Genomic DNA, 16,506 nt, shown 5'->3' with positions numbered 1-16,506 from the left:
ATCTATGGAATTTTCTGCCACAAGATGTGGTGATAGCCACCAGCCTGGATGGCTTTAAAAGGGGCTCAGGCAAATTCATGGAGGATAGGTCTATCAATTGCTTCTAGTCTGGTGTCTATGGGCTACCTCCAGCCTCAGAGGCATAATGCCTCTGAATACCACTACTCATAGCAGCAAGGTCTTTATATATCTTAAATTTTTATTTATTTATTTATTTATTTATTTATTTATTTATACATTTTTATACCGCCTTTCATTAAAAGAAAACCCCAAGGCGGTTTACAAAAATTAAAAACATACAGTAAAAAGCAGTAAAAACATCAAGCTAAAAACAGGCATAAAAACAAGACAACAGATAAAAACACACAAGAACAGCAGTAAAAGACAATTATGTAAAAGCCTGGGTAAAAAGCCAAGTCTTTAAAAGCTTTCTAAAACGTGTGATGGAGTCTGAGGAATGAATGGCCACCGGGAGAGCATTCCAGAGTCTGGGGGCAGCAACAGAGAAGGCCCTGTCCCGAGTGCACGACAGCCGGGCCTCCCTCATTGTCGGCACCCGGAGCAGGGCCCCCCCAGATGTCCTAGTCAAGCGGGCAGCAACCCTTGGGAGCAGGCGGTCCCTCAAATACCCCGGGCCCAAACCGTTAAGGGCTTTAAAGGTCAAAACCAGCACCTTGAATTGGACCCGGAAACGAACTGGCAGCCAGTGCAGCTCTTTCAAAATGGGGGTGATATGTTCCCAACGGGCAGCTCCAGATAACACCCTCGCTGCCGCGTTTTGCACTAGCTGTAGTTTCCAGATATTCTTAAAGGGCAGCCCCACGTAGAGCGCGTTACAGTAATCCAGCCACGACGTGACTAAGGCGTGGGTAACCGTGGCCAGATCTGCCTTCTCGAGAAAGGGACGCAACTGGCGCAACAGCCGAAGCCGTGCAAAGGCACCCCTGGCCACCGCCTCCACCTGAGCCTCCAAAAGCAGAGCCGGGTCCAGTAGTACCCCCAAGCTGCGTACTTGCTCCTTCAAGGGGAGTGCAACCCCATCCAGAACCGGTAAAATCTCCTCATCCCGATCGGCTCTCCTACTGACCAACAGTACCTCCATCTTATCCGGATTCAATTTCAGTCTGTTAGCCCACATCCAACCCATCACGGCCTCCAGCCCCCGATTCAGGACATCCACCGCCTCCCTAGGATCAGATGACAAGGAGAGATGGAGCTGAGTGTCATCCGCATATTGCTGACAACTCAGTCCAAATCCCTGGATGACCTCTCCCAGTGGCTTCATGTAGATGTTAAACAGCATGGGGGACAAGACCGAACCCTGCGGGACCCCACAGGCCAATGGCCACGGGGCCAAGCAGTAGTCCCCCAGCACCACTTTCTGGACCCTCCCCTCAAGAAAGGACTGGAACCACTGCAACGCAGTGCCTCCGATCCCCATACTCGAGAGGCGGCCCAGAAGGATACCATGGTCGATGGTATCGAACGCCGCCGAGAGGTCCAGCAGAACCAACAGGGATGCACTCCCCCTGTCTAGTTCCCGGCATAGGTCATCCACTAGAGTGACCAAGGCAGTCTCAGTCCCATACCAGGGGTGGAAGCCAGATTGAAAAGAGTCCAGATAATCCATATCATCCAAGACCCTCTGCAGCTGGGATGCCACCACACGCTCCATCACCTTGCCCAAGAAGGGAAGGTTAGACACAGGTCTATAATTGTCCAGGTTGGAGGGATCAAGGGAGGGCTTTTTTAATAGAGGTCTTACCACCGCCTCCTTAAGGCACGATGGCATCCCGCCCTCCCTTAACGAAGCATTAACGATCACCTCCAGCCATCTGCCTGTCCCCTCCCTGGCAGCTTTTATTAGCCATGAAGGGCAAGGGTCAAGAGCGCATGAAGTTGCCCGCACACTGCCCAGGATCTTGTCCACATCCTCAGGCTGCACCAACTGAAAAGAATCCAAAACAACGGGACCAGATGGTACCAGAGGCACGTCTGCCGGAACTGCCAAAACTCTGGAGTCCAGGTCAGCACGGATGCAAGCAACTTTATCTGCAAAGCGACAGGCAAACCGATCACAAAGAGCCGTAGATGACTCCTCCCCCATTGTCCGGGGGGATGTGTGGAGCAATGTTTTCACCACACGAAACAGCTCTGTTTGCCTGCACTGAGCAGACGCAATGGAGGCGGAGAAAAAATGTTTCTTCGCCGCCCCCACCGCCACGGCGTAGTCCCTAAAATGGGCTCTAGCCCGTATTCGATCGGATTCGTGACGACTCTTCCTCCAGCGTCGCTCCAGCCGTCGTCCGAGTTGCTTCATCGCCCTAAGCTCCGAGGAAAACCAAGGAGCAGAACGGGCTCCACCAAGCCAGAGAGGGCGCTTGGGAGCAACCGTGTCAACAGCCTGGGCCATCTCTCCATTCCAGAGATCAACCAAGGCCTCAACAGGGTCACCAGCTCTAGACACTGGAAACTCCCCGAGGGCCATCTGAAATCCAAGCGGATCCATAAGCCTCCGGGGGCGGACCATCTTAATCGGCCCACCACCCCTGCAGAGGGCAGACGGAGCAGTCAAACTAAACCCCACCAGGTGATGATCTGTCCATGACAAGGGAGTGATCTCAAATTCCCCCACCTCCAGATCATTTATTTCCCGGTCGGCAAAAACCAGATCCAGAGTGTGTCCCGCCACGTGGGTAGGGCCCGATACCAATTGAGACAGGCCCATGGTTGCCATGGAGGCCATGAACTCTTGAGCCGCACCCACTAGGGGGGCCTCGGCGTGGACATTGAAATCCCCCAAAACAATAAGCCTGGGGGAACCCAAAGCCACCTCTGAGACCACCCCCGCTAGCTCAGGTAGGAGACTGAAGTGCAGCGGGGTGGTCGGTACACCAACAGAATCCTCAGCCTATCTCGGAGGCCCACCCTCAAGGACAAACACTCGAAATTCTGAGATTGCCTAACCGGGCACCTGGAAACGGGGAGGGTCTCTCGAAAGATGACTGCAACGCCTCCTCCCCGGCCCTCGAGGCGGGGCTGCTGCATGATCTGGAAACCTGGAGGACAAAGCTGAGAGAGACCAACCCCGCCCAGCGCATCCAACCAGGTCTCCGTCATGCATACCAGGTCAGCACGCTCATCCACAATCAGATCGTGGATGAGAGATGTTTTTGCGTTAACTGACCTGGCATTCAGCAGCAGCACCCTAATCCTTGAAGGAGTGTTCTCAGAGCTCCCTAGGGTCAGTGGGTTGGGAGAGGGGCCGGAAAAAGGAGCAGGCCTCAATTGCCTGGACCGATTTCCCCTGTAACGGCCCGCCCAACTCCCACCGCCATACCTCCCTCTGCCCGCTACCCGTGATTTTGCCACCCCCACTCCAGACCCACTTTTTTGCTCTCCCAGGCACATCTCCCCAGACTAACCCACCACAGCTTCTTGGCTTAATTTAAAAACCAGGACCAGGCTTATACGATCTCTGCTGATATCTTAATTGAAGGAAGACAGATCTTCAAGACAGACGAAAAAGGTCTTCAGGCCCCAGGCAGCTCGCCCCGCGGCTGAGAGCCACAAGGACAAGAGCCCTTGGGCCAGCCTGCCCTTTATATTAGCAGAAGCCCCAGCTCAGCAACAGCCCAGGAGATGGTACACGCCTGGAAGAGAAGTGGAGCAGAGGCAACAAACAGTCAGTGCCCCACTCAAGCTGTTCCCTGTTTCCTTCTTCTCCCAAGCCCCTGGGCCAGCCTGCCCTTTATATTAGCAGAAGCTTTGTTAGGTAAATAGCTTTGCTAATGCAGTGATCTCATAACATAAGAAAGGAATGGATGACCAGAGGCATAATCTGACTTAGCTTTACCTTGGACAATTTTCAGTTCATTTCTAAGTTTGTAGGTTATTAGGTGGATCCATATTTGGTGCGCATGGTGTTAGGGCTGTGGGTCAACCATTGCTTTGTTAGGTAAATTATTGCTTAATTGCCCAGGATGGGTGGTTGATGTTCTCTCAATGGGAATCACCAGGATATCATTGGGAATCCCTCTATGTATTCAAATGAGATACAGTACCCATCAGAGGTTAGGGAAGGTTGTAGTCCTCTCCTTCTCCCCCCCCCCCGGCCGCCACCCCATTAAGGAATGGAGCCAGGTGTGTGTTTAAGCAGCTGTTTGCAGTTTAGGAAAGAGAGGGAGGATGTGCATTAACTGGATTATGGAGGCACCCTGAGGGTAGAAAGCTTTACACTCTGGGGATCTGATACAAATTAGCAGATCGGCTGCTTTGCAGGAGTGCCTCTTGGTCTTCTCCTCATGCTCTACTTGCACATTTGTAAATAAAGCAACTTTTACAAAAATGCCTCAATCTCCAGTAATCTTTCATTCAAACAAAAGCAATCCCCCACCCATGGAATGCACTCTTGGAGGAAGTGGGAAACATGCAACAGTGCTTTAACATCCCACATCACAGGTGTCTGGATGACATCTAAGCTCCCTGCACACCCATTGACTTGTTTCAGAAATGAAAATGCAGGGACAACACCCACTTGTACAAAACCTTGGACCAACATCACAAGGAAACTGAGACCAACATCACAAGGGACCAACCTCACAAGGCAACCATATCTTAGTTGGCAGTATTGAACCAGGGTGTGCAGTTCCACAAATGTTCGACCTGAGGCTAGTGTGATGGAACACACATCAAAATAAGACCTCAACATAAGCACAATAACCAGGTGGTTTTGCTATGAAATTGTTGCGAGTGAACCAGGAAAGTCTGCAGGGAGGTATTTTCCCATTCAAGCCATTGCACTAAAGTCTCATTCAATGAAGTGAGAACAAAGATGGATCTAAACAGAGCAAATAATTAAATTCCACATTTTTAAAGTATGAAAAATCCACTGTGGATTTTAAAATATATATGCTATTATTTAATAAAATCTGGTGGTGGGGCAAGGCAGCTCTTTCTGTTAGTAATAACACTGTACATTTCCACTGCTGAATATTTGCTATGAAGAATCCTTTAAAAATCCACAGTCTGTGAAAGGAAACAGAAAATAATTAAACAAATTAATCAGAAAACAAAAGAATGGAGTTATCATCTCCCTAAGCAAGCAGATGCAAATTACCTCCTGACAGAACAAAATTCAATAATATGCAGTTGCTTCTAGATCTACAAAATGGCCCAAGAGACAAAGGAGATGTATGATTATGGATGAGAAACAATAGCTACAATGTGTACATTGTAGAAACCTCTGAGAAAACTGGGGTCTGTCTTCTGAGTACATTAATAACTGCTTCATTTGGTAGCATGGTTATTACCCATTCAGGGCTGTTACCCTTACAATCTTCCCTCCAAATGTAGTTGTGTGGTTATAACTTACAGCTGAATATGTCCCAAAATATTGTATCTTAAAAAGTTACATCAGGGACAGCAAAACTAATTCCATTCATATCATATATTTCAAGTATTTGGCATCAAAGGAGCCTTAGCGCCCAGTTCGCATGTAACGGGCCTTTGTGCTCGGTTCACATACTGGCCACATTTGCATGAGGGTCAACATGATAGCACCCTTCACATTATTAAAGGGCTGTCTCACATACCTTCAGGTATCTGAAGACAGAAGATGAAAAATACTTATTCTGCTTCAGGCAAAGACTTGTTATCTGCTGCAAGGCTAGATCTAATGGGCTGAAGTTACAGGGGGATAGATTTTGACTGAGCATTGGGATAATTCTCGTAATGGTAAGAGCCGTTAAACAATAGAACCAATTGCCTGGGAGTGGGGGGTGGGTGGGCATGGGCTTTCTCTTGCTGCCTAGACAGAGGCTGTCTACCTTCTGGTAGTAGACAAGCTATCTGTGGGGATGCTCTAGCTCTGGGTTCCCTGCTCAAGCAGGGGATTGAACTAGTCAGTTAACAAGACCCTCTCCAACTCTATGATTTTATTGTTATATGATTGTAGCCTGAAAGCTCTGAAGTGCCCTGTCATGGGATATTCATTTATCCCTTTCTTCAGTGCCCCACCCACAGGGTTGAGATACATGCTGCAGCAGCAGCATGCAATCACACCCAGGAGGAAAGTGCGTGTGTGTGTGTGTGTGTGTGTGTGTGTGTGTGTGTGTGTGTGTGTGAGGGAGAGAGCGCATGGATATGAGAATTTGGCATGGGTACACAGGTACAGTGTGTACTTTCATTCAGCATTTATTAAGAAAAATACTGCAGCCTTCCATTCTTGAAGGCAGTAGTCTATAACTATGAGAAGCACACACATTCATCCTGAGACCAAGTGAAATATAATACAAGAAGATTGTTGATCTGGATGCATTCTAATTCTTTAACACCAATACAAAACTGCCTGCATCCCAATGATTATATTGTTATGTTTCTTTTGTTATGCAGGAAGAGTCAAACCTAATTAGATATCATTAGAGCTCTTAGTTCCCATAACACAATACAAAAACAAGAGCCTCATTAGTGGTGGGAGGAACCATACAAAGAAAATGAAAGAAATTTAATAATGCAAAATTTTAAAAAGCACACTAGCAGGGGAAACATCTTAATGTTTCATGAATAGATCCATGGGCTTCATTAACCTGAACACTATAGTTTTTGAACTTTTTTGGTACGGTGGTTTTATTATCTCATTAATTAAAACATTACCAACAAGATGCATTCATTTAATGAGACTCTGCTCTTGGTTAAACGGCAGTACTAATTAACCCCATAATTGAGACATTTCTCACTCAATGGGCAAAAAGAGAGAGAGAGAGAGAAACCGCACACAGCTACCTTGATATTACTAAGTCAAGGTTTACAAAGGAGGGGAAATAGCAATAGCAATAGCACTTACATTTATATACCGTTCTAAAGCTGGAAGCTCTCTAAGCAGTTTACAATGATTTAGCATATTGCCCCCCAACATTCTGGGTACTCATTTTACCGACCTTGGAAGGATGGAAGGCTGAGTCAACCTTGAGCCCTTGGTCAGGATCAAACTTGCAACCTTCTGGTTACAGGGCGGCAGTTTTACCACTGCGCCACCAGGGGCTCATCACCAGGGGCTCAAAGACAAAAGTCAATGAGTTGCAATAATTCTTGAAGTTATTATTTATTTATTTATTTATTTAGCACATTTTTATACTGCCCTAACCCAAGGTCTCAGGGCGGTTCACAACAAACAAATACTAAAAACAATTTAAAACAAATAATAACAATCAAAAGTTTAAAAATTAAAAAGTTAAAAAGCTAAAAAGCTAAAAGTTAAAAAGTTAAAAAGCTTGGGTAAAAAGATAAGTCTTTAGACCCCTTTTAAAAGCCACTAGAGATGGGGAGACTCTTATTCCCACGGGAAGTGCGTTCCAAAGTCTCGGGGCGACAACAGAGAAGGCCCGTCCCTGGGTGGACACCAAATGACATGAAGGTAGCCACAGACGAGCCTCCCCTGATGAACGTAGTGGACGATGGGGATCATGCAGAAGAAGACACTCTCTTAAGTACTGTGGGCCTAAGCTGTTTAGGGCTTTATAGGTTATAACCAGCATTTTGTATTTTGCCCGGAAACCTATCGGCAGCCAGTGCAACTCCTGTAATATAGGAGTAATATGGTATCTTCGAGATCACCCGGAGACCAACCTGGCTGCCGCATTTTGTACTAATTGTAGTTTCCGGACTACGTACAAAGGCAGCCCCACATAGAGTGCATTGCAGTAATCAAGTCTGGAGGTTACCAGCAAGTTTGCTACTGTTTTGAGATCATGAACTTCAAGAAATGGATGCAGTTGGCGTATCAACCGAAGCTGATAGAAAGTGCTTCTGGCCACTGCCTCAACCTGGGAAACCAGGGAGAGGTGTGGATCCAGTAGCACTCCCAGACTGCATACCTGTTCCTTCTGAGGAAGCGTGACCCCATCTAGAACAGGTAGATCAATATCGCTTCCTGAGTGACGACCGCGCACAATAAGTACCTCCGTCTTGTCTGGATTCAGTCTCAGTTTGTTATCCCTCATCAATCCCATTACTGCTTCCAAGCAGGCATTCATGACCCTGGTGGTGGGAGCCAGCCCCTTTCAAAGCCAACCTTTGGAAGTAGCACAGAGGAGGGTAGGATGGAAGGTTGCCTCTTCTCTTCTCATGTCTTAAGCTCTTCAAGGAGATTGAGCATCAATGCTCCTTGTAAAGGGGTCCAATTGGTCCCAAAGAGCTGCTTCAATGGTGGCAACAGGGGACATCTTGCTGCCCTACTGGTGCTCCAGTAATCCACTGCCAGAGGCAAATGCCTCACCTTGCCTCATGAAAAGGCCACCAAGGCTACACACAGTATGGTTCTTCTTGGCCACCAATGAACAGTATCCAAGGGAAAGAGGTACGGTATAGAAGATCCAATGTCCTTACTGCAAGCAAAACTATGCTGTATATCTGCATAGAGGACCCAGATAAGGCCTCTTATCTGCATAGAGGACACAGATAAGTGTGAACAGACTACCTCAATGGCTGACACAGGCTGAGATAAGGCAAATATGGCAGGGGTTGGTTCTCATAAACCAGGTCCAGGACCCTACTCATTTGCCTCTAAGCAATACCAGTCCAGACCATTTTCATCTTTCCCAGCCCTGGCTACCACTCAAGTGGTGAAGAATCAAGGATAGTAGCATTCTGGGACAGGCTGGAACTTTCAGGGAGAGACCAGAGTGGCAATATACAACTCCAGATAAGCAATCATGACTTGCATCCACCAGTGTTCTCTCTAAATTTTTTTCATCTGCGTGTGGAATGAGTTTTGTTCTGGGCAGCAGCATCAAGACAGTGTGTGTACACATGCATTCAGAATGAGACTTTCCTGATTAACCCCGAGCAAGATCTAAAATTAACTGAGCGGACCTTAAAAATGTGTGAGTGTGCACACACACACAGGCCTTAGAGGGAACACTGCTCACCACTTCTACAACCATTGTTATTGAATAGCTATAACACTATGCTAGATGCTATAATGTGCAAGAAGCAATACAATCCCTACCAGCCGTCTATGTCTGAATTAGACAGTCAGGCCTCATTCACACATAACACAAAACCAGAGATGAAGGGGCCTCCAGTTTCAATTTGTGTAGATCCAAATGTGGACAATTACAGTGAAGACAAAAAATGGACCCACGGTTTCTCTCCCCAGACTCCAATTTGTACTTTCAGTTTGTAGTGAGGTTCGCCCTCCTTGACCTCCAGTTTAGCAGTGCCAGCGTTACATCTGAACGCAGCACAACAGTCTGCCTGTTCTGAACCGGAGTTTCCTCCCTCGCTCCAGTTGCTATTGGCTGCTGGAGCTGTCCTTTAGTCAAGAAGGAAGCCCTGGCAGCCTGTTCCCTCTCCGCTCTGCAGTCTTGCTGACTGCAGATAGAGAGCTCACCATAACATCTGAATTCAGACAGGAGAGCAGGGAGCGGAACCATGAGTCCATTGGGCCCACGGTTCTGCATTATGTGGGAATGCGGCCACTAGGTGGGAAGGGAAGAGGTCAGGAACTGACAAAGTGCAGTAGTAGTAAACTTACTGTCTTGACCAAAGGTCATAACCGCCTTGGGATTGCTTTAATGAAAGGCGGTATATAAATTTAACAACAAACAAATATTACAAAGAGACATTTTATTTGTGTATTGCATTTTAATTCTTCCATTCTTCAGGTTGGTGTGCACGGTCTAAGTGATGCCCATTTCTCCTATTGGTAGGTTAGGCTGATAGTGACTGATCTAAGGTCACTCAGTAAGATTTGTGGCTAATTTGGACCCAGGTATCCTAATCTGGCATTCTAACCACTGTACCACACTGGCTACAAAATGTAGTAGGAACATGTTAATGCAAGCTGCAGGTTGGTGAAGCAATTGCACAGCTTTCACTCTATGCCCCACTCTACACAGATTCTTTCAATTCACATTCTCAGCAACTTCATTTTGGCATGTGAATTGCTCTAAAACGTATTCCAAAATAATAAGAAATTGCTGAATGCTTTGCCCACACAAAGAGAAATCCTCTGAAGCCTCTAAGGACAGAGTGAGATAAAACCACTAAGGACAGAGCCTCTAAGGACAGAGTGGAATAAAAGAAGGAAAGAGAGAGAGAAGTAATTTCATCATTAAAAGGTTTTCCAGAAACAGTAGAATTTTTTTGATTCAAGGAAGTTAATAATCAAAGTTCCAAAGAATTGCAACAAGGGAGGGAAAATCCCTTTTCTTCTGAAATGAAACTAATTCAGGGTTTTCATGCATCCAAATGTGAATTAATTCCAAATCATGCATCCAATACATTAATTCATTTAAATATATAGAAATGAACTGATTGTCCACTGACCAACTTTAAAGATCAGCTGACAGAAAAACAGCCAAGCTAGTTTAAAATCAGCTGTTGCCAAACCACAACCCAGTCATAGTGATGTTTTTCATTATCTATGTGATCCATACAAAGCATAAAAATCAGTATAATATTTTCCAGGAACTAGGACTAAAGCAGTTACATAAAACATGATTTAACCTATAAAGATATCTGGCAGAGACCCAAAGCAAAAAAAAAAAAAAAAATTGTAATAGATTTTAAAATCCTTGGGGCTTTCTATTAATAGGAAAACATTTGCTGTATGAGCGCAATGGGAAGTCTGTTAAAGATCTGCCTTAACCCCTTTTTGCCTCAGTTCAATCCATCCAACAAACAGATGAGTACCTGTACTTGCACTAGTTTTGCTAACAGTTAGGAATCCATAATAAATGTGCTTTCAGTTAGAAAAAGTGCCAGTATCAAATTACAGTGCAGGGCAGCCATGAAATTGCAGCTGTATTTTTTTTTTATTTTTTAAGGACAATTGTATGTCAATGGACAAGGCCTATCTGTTTTGTCTGGGGGTTTTTTGCCACCAGTATTGGATTTCTAAATTGCTTCCGTGGTTGAAGAAGTTCTGATACCATTTATATTGTGTCACTAACAAAGCACACACAGGTGGAGCAAGCTTCCAGAAATCTAATAATCATGTGTCAACAGAAGAGAAAAGCTGCAGTTTTCTCTTTATGAATAAAACATTTTTAATATCATTTTCATTTTTCAAGTCTGAAAGCCAACATCTCAAAACCTCCATTTGATCATACTATCCCTGTTTGGCTTTTGCATACTTGTCGGGGTCACAGGCTAGGTGACAAGACCAACAAACTTCTGAAGATCAGAGTCTTTTGTTGCAATGCCCAGGCTGCTAACTGGGGATGTGGAAATCACGCACTCACACAGAGGGCACAATCTAACAGAAACATCTCCTGTGCAATCTCATTGAAATGAATAGAGGTTCCACAAGAACATTACAAGCAGTGCTTTGGAATAAAAGAAGGAAAGAGAGAGAGAAGTAATTTCATCATTAAAAGATTTTCCAGAAACAGTAGAATTTTTTTGATTCAAGGAAGTTAATAATCAAAGTTCCAAAGAATTGCAACAAGGGAGGGAAAATCCCTTTTCTTCTGAAATGAAACTAATTCAGGGTTTTCATGCATCCAAATGTGAATTACTCAAGGTTACCTTCTGGGCTTTCTTACTGAGGTATCTAGTATTCTTCTGACAAATCCAGTAATGCCATTAAGGATCAGTTATAACAGCCATAATAAAACTGCCCCTTCAGTTTTAAAAAAATGACAGCAACACTCATTGTTCACTCACTGTCACCCATGAGAACCTTGGAAAGAACGCAGGAAAATGACAGCCATGCTCAGAAATGCAATCATAACTGTGGCTTTCTTGCTTTTTAAACAGATAAAATACTATGCAAACTTAATGCCTCCTTACATAAATCATGGATTACATTTTATTACATTACCATTATTTTGTCCGCCATAAGTATCAGATAACAAAACAGAATGGACAGCCTGTGTATTATTTTGAACTGCTTCATATTCTATCCCAATACATCTATCTTTCAATTTATCTATATTTGTATCTAGATAGGTATTGTAAAACATCTGCAACATTATGAAATACAGTGCCACAACTCCAGGGTCTCCGTTTTGCCTTCAGGAGACTATTATTTTATTATTATTTTATTATTATTTTAATGGGATGCAAAACCATGGGGCTCTCAGGGAGACCTGTACAGCAGGGTTTCTTAACCTTGGGCCCCCAGATGTTTTTGGACTACAACTCCCATCATCCTCAGCCACGAAGGCCATGTCTGGGTATTCTTTAAAATACATGTGTGTGCGCACGCATGTGAGTGCACATGTGCATGTGTGTTTGTGTGTGCGTAGCACACTGTATCACACCACGCTACAAGCTCTCTCAATATCTTTTCAGAATCATATGCAAAAACACTCCTGTTGGTTTAAAATCCTATGAAGACATATATGGTAGTTACACTGATTCTCAAAAGTAGTCATATAGGATTCTACAGATTAAACACATATTCTTGTGTAATACCAAGAAACAGGCTGGAAAAGAGTGAGGAATATGCAGCACAGTCGGTGTTCTACAATGGAAAAAACCTGTATCCTTGTCTGTCCCTTTCTCTCTAGCCAAGCTCATCTTCTGTAAATAAGAAGCTCAAAAGTGTTCCCTACCTCTGTGCCTCTCTGTTTGCAACTCCTCCTACCCATTGGGTAGGTTGCTGTGGTGTCTCAGAATGTCTATTGACATTCTAGTGCTCAGAAACCAATTAACATTAGTCAAGTATCAGAACCCTAACTACGAGCTTCATTCAGGCAATGAAATTTTCACTGGGAGAAACCTTAGGGTAGGAAGACCTAAGTAAGCAAGGAGGAGGTTATTCACTATGAACATACAGCTGCATTAGTATAAACACCGCTGATGGAGATGCACACCAGGGCAGATCTGCTCACCATTATTTCCAGTGGGCATCCCGTTGCACAACTGGGTTTGCACAAAGTTATGACAGAGAGGAGCTTCCCGGATGCACAACTCTATCAATGATGTCTACACTGACACAGTGGCACAGGTGGGGTTCCTACTACCTGTGTTGCATTGTGCAGCATGTGAGCAACGGTTCTCAAAGCAAGTTACTGTGAGACTACAACATTTCCATAATTTTACATGGGCCAGCTACATGTGATGTTAAATGGCCCTGACTTGCTTTAATTGTCTTTGGGAAACAGCAGGCAAGGTAGGGCCCCTTGAAAATTGGGACAACTGGGGATTTCAGTCACACAGTTGAAGATTCCTATCCCCAGTTGGGCATAAGACAGTCCATGCAGCTGGAGGGAGTGAGCACAGAGGGAGACACAGGCAGCCTGGGCAGAGCAGGAAGGGTGAAAAAGCAACTCATCCGTGGCATGTTTTCCACCCCCAACACCAGCTCACAGGGGTGTAACGATAGGGGGGGCAGGGGGGCACGTGCCCCGGGCGCCACCCCGGTGGGTCACGTGGGGGGCACCAAAAAGTGGCCCCCCCACCCGCCCCTGGATCGCCTGCTGAGTGGCGGTGGGCGTGCAGCGATGTGGCGGTGGTGAGCGGCGGTTGGTGAGCGCAGTTGGGAAGCGACGCCGGGCCAGAAGGCAGGCTCGGCGTCGCTCTGCTTGAACTCCTTGGCGGGCGATCCGCCGCCGCTCGGGCCGCGCTACAGCCCATCGCTGCCAGCCAGCCACCGCCGCACTCGGCGGGCGACCCACCGCCGCCCACACCACCGCCACATCGCCGCCGCTGCACTGCACACCCGCCGCCGCCCACACCACTGCCACATCGCTGCCACCACGCTGCACGCCCGCGGCACTCAGAGGGCAACCCGCCGCCACCGCCACCCACACCACCGCCATGTCGCCGCCGCCATGCCGCATGCCCGCAGCACTCAGTGGGCGACTTGGCGGGCAACCCACCGCCGCCGAATCGCTGCCACCGCGATCTGCTGCCTGGGGGGCGCCGCCGCACCCTCACAGGTATGTGGGGGCCGCCGGGGGGGCGGGGGCGCCATTTCAGGGCCAGCCAGAGCTTGCCCTGGGCGCCGTTTCCCCCCGATACGCCACTGCCAGCTCATCTGCAACAGCTGCCTCTGCTCTTTCCTAAGGAAAAGTAAAGTACATCCAGCTCAGTGCTGCATTTAACATCACATTAGTTTTGCCCTCCGCATGTGGAATTTCATGCAGAATTTGGCACCTGATATAGATAGAGGCTGTCAACTCATACAAGATTCTGAAAGGCCCTGCAGTGCTTCCTTTGAAAGGAAGCTTGATAGTGTTACAGTCACAGAAACTATTGTTCTCTGTGCCACAGCAAAGCCTGAAGCAGAAAGCTAGAAAAGGTGTGCCAAATTACTTCACTACATTTCTCGGGTGTTGCCTATACACAGTTTTCCACAAAATTACTTGGAACATAAGAAACTGTAGGATATGCATGAAACAGATTTTGCATTCTTTTTCAGGCTTGAAACGGAATGCAAAGTGGCTGAAACAATCTGTCAGAACAATTGGTCTGACTAGTTTCGACGGAAGAAACTCAAAACATTTTGATTGTTTCAGACATAGGGAACAAGGGGGAAACTTGAAACACCCCATTGTTCCTCATGGGTAGTGCCTAGGGACACCAAGGCGGGTTGTGTGGTAGGGCATGATGGGCGATACCTACCAACCAACCCATATTCCTGTGCCAGAAGCTCCAAGAATTAGAAGTGTGTATGATGGAAGACCTCCTAAAAGACTTCAAGTCTTTGATACCAAATTTTAATCAATTCCATTTTGTTTGTTATAAAGGGGAGGAGCGTGTTGTATTCTCTCTAGCAGTCCTTTATGTTTTATTGATCAGAAGTTTGTCCCAGTGGGGATCTTGTAGAGAGCATGGTAGGAGTGGTGGAGTTAGAAAGAAAAGGGAGAGGAAAGAGGAGAAAATTGAGTTGTTCCTAGAATAAGGTCTTAGTTAAACAAACATAAGATTACTTTGTATTTATGAGGGAAGCAGCTATGAAACAAACTTTAAGTTTGGTTACATATTTACAGAAACTGCCACTCAAGCTGTGTTGCTGTTGGCAGTTCTCTCAGTGATTCTCTGACAAGGGCAAGCATTACCATGCACTAACCAATCCTTGGTGGGTTAATTTTTTGGTGGAGGGCTGTCTGTTGGACTGTAACTTAGCACACACCAGTGGCATATGATCCTTTTCTTCAGGGCAAATCTTATATGGTTTGAAGATTAAACTGAACTCTCTTCTCTCTGTGTTCTGAACCTATCTTTCCGCTATAATAGTTGATTTAGGTTCCACCAGATGCCTTTTCCTCCATTGACCTCAACAATTCATAAAATATACAAAAGCATTTGTATTTTTGCCTGAAGGGGTCATGATAAAATTTGTTTACATTTTTTTCTTCAAATTTCCAAAGTACATTATGCTGAAAAGGTTACTCAGGTGAGGGACATCCTGTGCTGAGCTCCAGTTGCTAAGGAGGAGGATGATTTAATAAGTACTTACAGTTCTGCTATGCTCAAGTGCAGATTTGGTGTGGTTTGGTCTCCGGTTACAAGATTAATAGAGAAAAAACACAGATTTTGACCTGGAACCTAATGGAGGAGGAAATGGAATGTTTCTCCAATGTTTTAGGAGTACAAATAAAGAAGACACCAATAAAATATCTGGGGATAAATGTTACTAAGAATAATAAAGATCTGTTTAAAAACAATTATATGCAAATTTGGAAATCTATTGCGGCTGATCTGCATAGATGGAAAAAGCTGACCCTTTCTTGGCTTGGGTGGATCTCTGTGATAAAAATAAACATACTGCATAGGATGAATTTTCTTTTTCAAATGATTCCTATACAGATTGAAGATAAGATATTGAATAAATGGCAGAGTCAGCCCAATTCATGTATCTGGAATTATAAAAAACCCAGGATACGATTTAAGATTATGCAAGATGTAAAGGAAAGAGGTGGGCTAGGTGTTCCCAGTTTGAAACTCTACTATCATACCAGCTGTTTGACTTGGATCTCAGATTAGATTATATCCCCCTACAGTGGTCTCACTGGAATGGAAAGTTCTGGTCTTTCTAGAGGATTGCATAACTACTTGTGGATTTCAAGCTCAAGAAAAAATCCAGAGATACAACATCATGCCATTAGGCAAAGTATTTTATATGTCTGGAATAAATATCAAAAAACAATAAGCCCAGGGCTATCACCTTTTACTTCAATTTTGAATGCTTATTTCTATGAAGAGGAATCCTCATACAAGTATAAATTTTGGAAAGAGAATTTATATACTTTGCATAGTTTAACCCAATGCCTAGTCCAAAGTAAATCTTTTGAACAATCATCTCATTATTCATCTTGGTTTCAACATGCCCAGATCAGTTCGATAGTACGGAAGGAGTTGCAGGCACAGGGTGGAAAGCTCAGAGAACTAACTGATTATGAGGATCTCATTACTCGAAATATGGATCATCTGTTAGGCAGAATATACAAATTGTTATTGAGATACGAGCTCAGAGAACTAACTGATTATGAGGATCTCATTACTCGAAATATGGATCATCTGTTAGGCAGAATATACAAATTGTTATTG

Source organism: Hemicordylus capensis, chromosome 2 (assembly GCF_027244095.1).
Source record: "Hemicordylus capensis ecotype Gifberg chromosome 2, rHemCap1.1.pri, whole genome shotgun sequence".
Taxonomy (NCBI): Eukaryota; Metazoa; Chordata; class Lepidosauria; order Squamata; family Cordylidae; genus Hemicordylus; species Hemicordylus capensis.
The sequence above is the reverse complement of the archived record's forward strand: the minus strand, read 5'-3'. Positions refer to the sequence as shown.